We start from the raw sequence: 10,957 nt of genomic DNA, 5'->3' as shown, positions 1-10,957 counted from the left end.
AAATAGGGTTCTCATCCTCTGTCTAACTTCTATCATATTCAGTTCCTTTAAGCAACATTACTATCGCCATTTGGGGGTATTTTCTCTTCTTCAACACTTGAAAAATGTAAATCGTTCTTTACATCTTAGCATGCAATTAAAATATACTTGGGTGAAGTGGTGGAGAGGCAGCTGTCTTGAGGTTAAATGGTCTAAAGTCAATGGAGTACAACTGAACAGTTTATCACAGCAAACAATCAACATTCCTAAATGTAAATTTCAGAACAGCTATGGGAGATTGTAGGGAAGCTTGGGGACAGGGTTACACAGGCTGCAGAGCCTCCATTAAAAAGAATTTGTATTGAAAAATAAAGACACAATCTTATTTTTACAAGGGGCAATAAATATGTGTGGCTTGTTTTATTGACTTTCACTCAAAAATGGAGCATTTATGCTTTAGAAATCCATTCTGTAAAGTTTCATTGGTAGTTGATAAGTCAGATCTGAAACCAGAAATTCACACACACTCTCCTCTTCTTTTAAAAAGAACATTGAATATGCCAGTGTCCAGGGTTTTCTCCTTCATTGTCATCCTCTCCATCCCTCTCCTCTTCTTCCTTCTTCTAATGGTATCAATCCCAAACAAATACCTTGCATTTGCTGCCTTCGTACTCTTGCAGCAAATACTTTGCCTGTGTTGCAGAATCCCTTTAGGAAAGTTTGCAAGTGGAGAGCAGAGAACAGAATGGGGCACTGGGGAAATCACCTGAACTGACACCTCACTTGGGGTGCCAGACAGCTTAGGGAGATTAATCTCTGTGAAGCTGTCCAGCAAGACAAGAATGATGACTGACCATTTACATACTGGGCAGCCTTCCCGTCTGGGTTGTCAGCCTGGATTTATTCCCAGTTGTCAGAAACCCAAGAGGAGGTGATCTTCATTCAATTTGTCATGGACAACTGTTCTGATCACCCAGACAACCTTCTCAATTTCCCCTTGGCTGGGGGCATGAGAATGATCAAAGACCAAATAGGTGCGTGCAGAGTGACCTCCATTCTGTCCCTAATGGGATGATCCTGATGATCCTTGGAGTCAGGCCTCCAAGAGATCATGGGCCATCTTTGATAGATTCACCTTTGATGCCTGGACATCAGAACGTTCAGAGATGATAAATCAGCTCTGAAGAAACAAAGGCTGGCACTATGAAACAAAAATGGTTGAAACATCAGTGCGACACTAGCAATGGTGCAGTGTAACAGAGTAAGGAAACACACCCAGTTCTTAAAATTCTGATGTCAAATCTGCTGCTAGCAAGAACATTCTGATAAAGCAGTTAACAGTTCTGTGCATGGATATCTCAGCAACTCTGTAGTCATACCACCTATTTATCCCAAAGGAGCAATGTCAGGTTAACCCCACAGACAAATCATTTTTTTTTTTTTGGAGACAGTCTCACTCTGTTGCCCAGGCTGGAGTGCAGTGGTGTGATCTTGGCTCACTTCAACCTCTGCCTCCCAGGTTCAGGCGATTCTCGTGCCTCAGCCTCCCTGGTAGCTGGGATTACAGGCATGTGCCACCACACCTGACTAATTTTTGTATTTTTAGTAGAGATGGAGCTTCACCATGTTGGCCAGGCTGGTCTCAAGTGATCTGCCCACCCTGGCCTTCCAAAGTGCCAGGATTACAGGTGTAAGCCACTGTGCCCAGTCAGACAAATCTTATTTTAACACTACTTATTTATGCTTATAAAGACTTTGCAATATCTGTACCAGGCAAATCCAAGGCTGTTTGCTCAACTATGAAAGTGCGTTTTCCCTTATACGGTCACCTAGACCTTAAACAACCTTATTACATTACCCATACTCACCAGGTACTTTACTTTTAAAATATTCTCATTTAGTTTTCTCATCAAACTTAAGTGGAAGAACTTTTTATTACCAGTTAACAGAAAAGTTGCTAAGGTTTACAAAGGCCCAGCCAGTGAGTGGTAGAGCTGAAATCCAGCCCTAATTGGGCCTGACCTCAAAGCCTCCAAGACAATAAGGCCACCTCCACCATTTTGATAAGGGGTAGTCTAGTTTCCACTCTTCCATGGATGAAGACCATAAATCCAAGAAACACTACCACCCAGAAAAAGAGATCATTGATCCCCACCATCCAGAATAAAGGCAGGACACTCAGGTCAGACAGTGTCTTCATTATGACTGCCACTTGCTGCACCCGTGCGCAGATATGGCATGAGCTGTCTGTGGAAAATCTTCCCCACCATTACAAACCCTACATCATGGGCTTGGAAATTGCTGAATGTCTCTTTAGGCAAGAGCTGACTTAATACTTTGGTTTCTTAAAGGCTGTCTAGGAGAAATCAGAGCACTACACAGAGCCTCCATCTACTGCCCCAGAGTTAAATTCCCTTGGAATATGTTTTAGCAGGTTTGCTTTCAGCCCCTCAAATTATTTGGCCTGAAGTCTTTTAGATGCAAGAAACAGATGCTCCCTCAGCCTCCCGAAATAAGAGAGATTTAATACTGGAGTGCACCTGGAGCAGGGAAGGGAGATGGAGGGTCCTACATGCCAAGATACTTCTCTGACCATCTCAGAGCCTTCAGGTGGAGGAGGATTCTAGAACCTCAGGCTACTCTCCCAGTCCCCAGATCTTCATCCAAGTTCTCCACCATTAGCACAACCAGCTGGTCTCCACAGATAACCTCATCTGTCTTTCTGTGCCTGCAACTTGTGCATCCGTTCTGTATTACCAGTCCAAAATCCTGAAGGGTGAAATCTACCTGGCCCAGTTAATTTATTCCCAGCAGGTCACACCTTAAGGCTCTGGCTGGCCTCTGGTTGACTGATTTCTGAGCCCATCTACCTGATGCAGCTTCCCAGATTAAGAATGGATGTTGAAAAGGAGCAGTTTCCATGAGAAAAGGAAAGTTGGGGTTGGCAGGTAACATATCTGGGGCAGACAGATTTGTGACAAGAAGCAAGAAATAGCTAGAAGTGGTGGTTCCACCTGTAATCTCAGCACTTTGGGAGGCTGAGGCAAGAGGATTACTTGAGCCTAGTGGTTTAAGACCAGCCTGGGCAACATAGTGAGGATCCCATCTCTATCTCAAAAAAAAAAAAAAAAAAAGAAGAAGAAGAAGAAGAAGAAGAAGAAAGCAAGACTCTCTTGTTCTTTGCTTTAAAGTTTTTCCAAAAAAGTCTGTTCATTAGAAATTTTACAGGGTATAGCTAGCAGGCTGTGATAGGACTGGGAGGAAGGGAGAACATGCTAGAAGAGAAGGGCTAGTCTATAATCTCCTTAGGGAACCTGGTAGGGAGATAAATACCCCAATATTTACTAAATTCTAGCTATGGACCAGGCCCCATGTTAGGCATTGTGAGAGCAAATAGCAACCCTTTACAGCATGGATTCCATGCCAGGCAGTGTAGGATGGTGCTTTATGCATGGAAACTCATTTAAGCATCTCAGCAAGCCTATAAGGAAGATATGATTACTATGGCCACTTTACAGATAAGGGAACTGAGGCACAGAGAGATTTAGTAACTTGCCTTAGGTCATGCAGCTTGTGACAGGGCTGAAATTTGAACCATATTTGGCTCCCAAGTCTAGGCTTTAACCACTACATTGTGCTGCCTCTCCACTCGTGTAAACATTGTCATGTCATCCCCGCAGCCTTTCTGACATAGGTGTAATTACTGACATTTAACATACAAAGACACAGGCTTAAAGAGGTCAAATAATTTGCTCAAACCCTCAGTTAAGACATGCCAGAGCTAGAATTGAGCCATAAAGTCCTTGTTCCTGTTGCTCTCATGCTGTTGGATCCCTTGGGACAAACAGCAGAAACCATTCATCTCTCTTCATTCAATCACTCCTGCAAGACACTGAATAGGCTGAGGTCCAGCACTCAGCTCAGCCTGGGTGCCAAGCTTTTCTGCATCCACGCCACGCACCAACCTCTCCCCGAGTTTTTCCTGATACGCGATTCTCACTATCGCTTCATTCCAGTCTCTTCTCATGTCTGCTCTCTACAAAGACCTTCCTTCCCTTCAGTGTCTCCACTCCCTGACCCTGCTTTCTGGCCTCCGGGCCCTTGTGATGACCTGATATTCTATTTCTTCATCTATTGGCTCATGGCAGTCTCCCCAAGGGAACAGGAACTGCTATCTCCCCCAGGGGAATGGAACAGCCCTGCAGGGAGACACTGCCTGTTCTCTGCAGTATTTCCAGGCCCTGATATGCTGCCTGGTGCAGCTGGCACTCAGAATTTTGGGAGTGAACTTGTATTTCCCACATCATCACAACTGCTTTTCTTGCAGTAAAGATCCCAACTTCTGCTCTCACCACTACACCTGCAACAATATTTCAGATATTTGATGCTGGAGATAGTGAGTCCTAATATTTTACAGTTGGCACAGACCCTGCAAATCATTGAGTTTCCTCATATCAACAGATTGCTCAAAAGCAACACATGTTCATAGTCACCTACCAGTAGCAAGCACGGTGCTCGGCACTGGAGATACAAAGTGAATTAAGAAAGTGGTTGTTCAAGTTGCTCCCAAGAGGAAATAGAGAGATACACAATGAATGTCAACACCGAGAGGCAAACATGACATATCCATGAGACTCTGGGGACAGAGAGGAGTGGCACTTAACCTGAGAGGAAGAGAGGGTATCAGGGGAGACTTCATGGAGGAGGTGATTCCTATTTGGAAGAAAGATTGCAAATTGATCCCAAAAAGAAGGAGGAAGAGTATCCAGGCAGAGACCAGAGCAAAAGAAAGGCACAATGACACTTCAAATAATACAGCTGGATGCATTTCAGAGCAATGAGTAGGAATGGTCACTAGACTGGAGCAGATTAGGAAGGTGCACAGTAAATTCTGTTCTGACAAGTGGAGTTGGCATAGCCTGCAAGACAACCAGGGGAGAGGGTTCCAAAATAACTTCAGCTGTGAATGTTTGGCTCAAGAGAAGGCTAGAGCAAAGAATCACTGCATTAGAGATGAGGAAACTGAGACTCAGAGAAGTAAAGCAATAGGATCAAGATCACACTGGACTTATCAGTGAATGAAGCCCAGGCCTTCTCCCCAGCAGCCCAGTGATCCCGCCATCACCTGGCTGGCTTTCATCAAGCCAAGCCTCCATGCTGCACCAGAGAAGACGTCCCTGCTCAGATACTTTGCCACTTGCACTTCCCAGGCCGCCCTCTGCTTTTCTGTAGCATTGAGAGTTCACCATGATCATGGGAAGGCCAGGGCTTGTCCAGGGCTAAGACGCTCTCATCACTAACTTATATGTGGGTGACTGCCCACACACCAGTAATTATCCAACCTGTTTTAAAAAAGTCCCCTGTAATAGAACAGGCTCTGTTTCATTCTGAAGGATGTCAGATTTAATTAAAATATTGTTCCACATGTGTAATATAGGATTTGTATATTGTATTTCAAATCAAATAGAGGTAGAGGAACAAATAGCATGGTACGATTAATTTTCTCTAGTGTTTCTGATTTAGAATCTGGAAAGTCATCATTTTTATAGAACCCCTAACTTATCACTGGCACATACAGAGGACAAGTAACAGTCTGTTAAAAGCCATGGGGGAAACAGACACCATATTCCCTGGGAGACAAAGACCAGACTGCTGGTAGACTCTCAGTATTTCAATATTTGTTCTTCCTTTCTTCTATAATAACAGAATGCCCAGCCTTTATTTGATTCATGGCCAGAGGGATAAGAGAAGAAATGATGTGACAAAATAAGTCAGTCACAGAAGGATAAATATCACACGTTCTTACTGTGGGAGCTAAAATTAAAATGATCTCATGGAAACAGAGAGTAGAATGATGATTACCAGAGGTTGGGAAGGGTAGTGGGGATGGGGGGATAAAAGGGAATTGTTAACTTTTTTTTTTGTACTTTTAGTTCTGGGATACATGTGCAGAATGTGTAGGTTCATTACACAGGTATACATGTACCATGGTGGTTTGCTGCACCCATCAACCTGTCATCTACATTAGGTATTTCTCCTAATGCTATCCCTCCCTGAGCCCCCAACCCCCTGACAGGCCCTGGTCTGTGATGTTCCCCTCCCTGTGTCCATGTGTTCTCATTGTTCAGCTCCCACTTATGAGTGAGAACACGCCGTGTTTGGTTTTCTGTTTCTGTGTTACTTTGCTGAGAATGATGGTTTCCAGCTTCATCCATGTCCCTGCAAAGGACATGAACTCATCCTTTTCTATGGCTGCATAATATTCCATGGTATATATGTGCCTCATTTTCTTTATCCAGTCTTTCACTGATGGGCATTTCAGTTGGTTTCAAGTCTTTGCTATTGTGAATAGTGATGCAATAAACATGCATGTGCATGTGTCTTTATAGTAGAATGATTTATAGTCCTTTGGGTATATATAGACATTTCTCAAAAGAAGACATTTATGCAGCCAACAAACATATGAAAAAAAATCATCATCACTGGTCATTAGAGAAATGCAAATCAAAACCACAATGAGATACCATCTCACGCCAGTTAGAATAGCGATCATTAAAAAGTCAGGAACAATAGATGCTGGAGAGGATATGGAGAAATAGGAACGCTTTGACACTGTTCGTGGTAGTGTAAATTAGTTCATCCATTGTAGAAGACAGTGTGGCAATTCCTCAAGGTTAATTGTATTTTAAAAAATACAGTTAGAGCCGGGCATGGTGGCTCATGGTTGTAATCCCAGTATTTTGGGAGGCTGAGGTGGGCAGATCACCTGAGGTCAGGAATTTGAGACCAGCCTGGCCAACACAGCAAAACCCCATCTCTACTAAAAATGCAAAAATTAGCCAGGCATGGTGGTGCACACCTGTGATGCTAGCTACTCAGAAGGATGAGGCAGGAGAATTGTTGGGACCCAGGAGGTAGAGTTTGCAGTGAGCCAAGATCGCACCACTGCACTCCAGCCTGGGTAACAGAGTGAGACTCTGTCTCAAAAAATACATAAATAAAAATTTAAAAAATAAAAAATACAGTTAGAAGGAATAAGATCCAGTGTTTGGTAGCACACTAGAGCAATTATAGTTAATAATTTATTGTATATTTCAAAATAACTAAAATAGTAGAATTGAAATGTTCCTAAGACAAATAAATGATAAATACTTGAAGTGATGGATATGCCACCTATCCTCATGTGATCATTACACATTGTTTGCTTATAGCAAATTATACCATATACATCATCAATATGTACAACTATGGCTGGGCACGGTGGCTCACGCCTGTAATCCTGCACTTTGGGAGGCTGAGGCAGGTGGATCATGAGGTCAGGAGATCACAACTATCCTGGCTAACATGGTGAAACCCCATCTCTACTAAAAATACAAAAAATAAGCCGGGCATGGTGGCGGGCACCTGTAGTCCCAGCTACTCGGGAGGCTGAGGCAGGAGAATGGTGTGAACCCAGGAGGCGGAGCTTGCAATGAGCCGAGATTGCGCCACTGCACTTCAGCCTGGGAGACAGAGTGAGACTGTCTCAAAAAACAAAACAAAACAAAACAAAACAAAACAAAAAAACAAAAACTATTGTATATCCATAATGATTTTAAAATCTTTAAAAAAAGAAAGGTGGTGCCCTCCCCTCCTCTTTTTCCTTGTTCCTTTCCAGGGAGACAAAGATAACAAGCTAAAGTAGCAGAGCAAGTGGGGGAAGGAGGCTGGGTCCTAATGTGTGGAGCCACAGTACACAGTACGCAGAGATAAATCAACTCTCAGGCCACTGTGGTGAATTCCTGTTACAGGCTGCTGAATCAATACCCTATCTATTGCAGACACCAACTTGAAAAGAATTCACCAGAAAATCTGTGACACTATGCTTATTAAAGAGAAAAGTTGTGTCTCATTTTTTTAAATGGAGGCATAACCTGAATACCGATGTGCAAAATCCTAAGTGGGCCAGAGCTTGGTGAAATTTGCTGTATTTATATGCTTATGAAATTATCATTCAGCTTAAGATGTAAAGCAGGGATGAGCAAACTCCCGCCCACAAACAGAAAATCCAGCCTGCTTTTTGTAAATAAAGTTTTACTGGAACACAGTTGTGCCCATTCGTTTATGTATCATTACGTATTGTCTGCTGCTGCATTTGCACTTCCATCAGAGTTGAGTAGTGATGACAGAGACCACATGTGTGTGAAGCCTAAAATATTATCTGGTCCTTTACAGGAAAAGTTTGTCGACCTCTGTTACAGAGTATTCTGGAGCACATCAGAAGGCTCCCTCATACCATAAAAACGAATTTTTCCATCAAATCTTGGACTCAGGAAGCAAGAATGATTATAGAAAGAGGAATATGCAAGGAAGATCGCAATTGCCATATAGGCTAGAACCCTCTGTTTATTTTATCTCTTACTTATGGGCTGGATTTTGTAGCCTCTTGATTTTCTTCATTTCTTTGGAGCAATCAAGCGTCTGACAGTTTTAGCTTGTCAACAGGTAGCCTGCCAATGGATTGCAGGGCTTCTATTTTAAAACTGTCTCACAAGAGTGATTAAGAATTACATTAAGTGAACAGGAATGAAGAGGGAGACAGATTCCCTAGGCAGTTGTGGTCCTTTGTTTGCTCTGTAATTTTGTAGTCACATCTCACTGTGGTCCGGTTCATACAATCCTTTGTTTAGGTATTGGATCGATCTTGCAGGACATGGAAAATGAGAAGGGAGGCTGAGATTTCACAAGTTTGCCTTGGCTCTGTTTCTTATGGGTTTTGTTTTGTTTTGTTTTTTCCCCTTACGGCATCCATCTTATGATTTTTTTCTTGCCTTTTAAACTTTCTTCACCTTCAGTCTGTTCCTTGAGTTATACATAAGTTCTCTAAGGTGTCTGCTCTTTGACAATATCAGGAAAGAGACAAATAAATCAACCCAACAGCTCAACTGCACTCTTTTATTGCCTAGGCAAGAACACATGCACGCCCACAAGAAATCACCACCGCCCAAAAAAGCATGTCCCAGATTAACGAGAAGCTTGGCCCTCTGTCCAAACACTTCAAGAGCATTGGATACATTGGGGGAGATGGCTCCCCTTGAATAGATGGTAGAGAACAGGTGTTCTCCTCCACCACAAAATCCTGGAACGGAGGCCTCAAATTCTGAAGCATTTTATCCTGTGCTCACCCCATTCATCCAAATACAAACCACCAAAGGGCCACTGTGATAATGGAGGGGACACCCTGGACACACATACCCCAGAGCACAGGCAGAACCAATACCACACCCAACTCACAAAGAGAATCTCTTCCAAAAATCTGTATTCGTGTTTTAAGAACTCTAAAAGTACACTTATATTGGAACAATGATTTAATGGGTGGTAGGCTCTCAGACTAATTCTCCAGTCAATTCATTCTGGTCCCAAGGTAAAATAAAACAATGATCTTCCCACCATCTCAGAAACCTTAAGGAAAAAAGACTTTCTTGGCTAGCCCAGAAAGCACATGACTACGTGTGTCACTGTTTCAATGAGTGTGAAGAGGGAAGCAAGATGTGGGCACAGAGGCTAGTGAGCTTTTTCCTCTTCCGAGCCACAACCCAGCCCTGTGCTGAGAAGGTGCAAAGTTTGAGGGGGGTGAGGACCTGAGGGTTCATAGTCATGGGGCTGAGAGGGATCTAGAAGGAGAAGCTGGGGCTCCAACCATACCCCTCGTGCACTCTTGCCTGACTTCCAACTGCCAGTATCTCAGCTCTTTGCCTGATGGTGGCCCAAGTATCTCCCAGCCACAGCGGGCTGGAAGTACCTGAAAATAACCATGCCTGGAAGTAGCTTTCAGGTATGACTGACCTCCCTCACCTCCCCCTTAAGAAAAGTCGCAACACATATTCCACACTGGTACCCCAGTGGGACTGAGACCTTGTTGCCCACAGTGAAAACTGCCTGATAAAAGCTCTTTGTATTGGCTTCCTTCCATTACCTATCTCACGTTCCCACTCCCAACCCAGTACTTCCTGGGGTCACCCCTCAAATAAATGACTTGCACTTCAATCTATATCTCAAGGTTTTTGAGGAAATGCTAACCAAGGCATTTGGGACAAGGAAGGTACAAATCCGGAGGGGTGTGGGCAGATAGGCAACCCCTCTATCACCCACCCGTCTCCAGTCTTCATGCGCGAACCCACATCCTGACCCATCTCAGCAAGGGTCTTTAGACCTTCCACTGACACTCTGCAGAGCCACTAAATTGCAGTACCAAAAACAGGAAGTTACTTAAGAAATATGCTGACTAGATGTGAATAAGGTAGTGGGACTAAATACAGCCCACGACTGTTGCTTTTTGGCAATTACACAATGCACTGAAATTGCAAATTGAGTGCAATAAGTTATGAAGGTGCCAAGTTACTCTTACCCAGTTAGGGAGTTTTAATACCACTTTTAAATTTTCTCTCTACCCCTATCTCTATCTCTGTGTTTCAGACAAAGAAGCCATACTATTCTTGCTTAAACAAGAGAAGTGCCGTTTCCTTCTGTGGCCCTCGCTCAGGTGTTGGGGGTGGCTTCATTGTGATCTTTATTTTTTTTGGCATCACCTCCCTAGGTTCCCTTCCCCTAGTGAAAGCGCCCACCCCTCCATCTATCCATATGGCAGCCATCTCTCCAGCACTGCCCCCAGCTCTTCCTTGACTGAACTTTCTCTCTGAGAATGCAGAGAGAGCATCTTCCCCTCTCCATGTAAGTCAGGTAAAGCCAAGCTCTCCTACTCCACTCTCTCCTTAATTTCACACATGAACACAAGGCTGTGTGTGTGCTGTCTGCCTTACTGAAAGGTAGAAAAATGACAGCCTGAAATACCTTGTATGGGGATTCTACATCAGGCTGTTCCCAGAGTTTAACAAAGTTATAAGGATAAAGTGACGCCTTTACCAGAGTACCTTCAGGAATGTGAGAGGCAGGCAGCATAGTGTTTACGGGTGTGGCTCTGAAGCAGCTGGAATGCATG

Source organism: Trachypithecus francoisi, unplaced genomic scaffold (assembly GCF_009764315.1).
Source record: "Trachypithecus francoisi isolate TF-2019V2 unplaced genomic scaffold, Tfra_2.0 Lachesis_group6, whole genome shotgun sequence".
Lineage (NCBI taxonomy): Eukaryota > Metazoa > Chordata > Mammalia > Primates > Cercopithecidae > Trachypithecus > Trachypithecus francoisi.
This window is presented reverse-complemented; position numbering follows the sequence as displayed.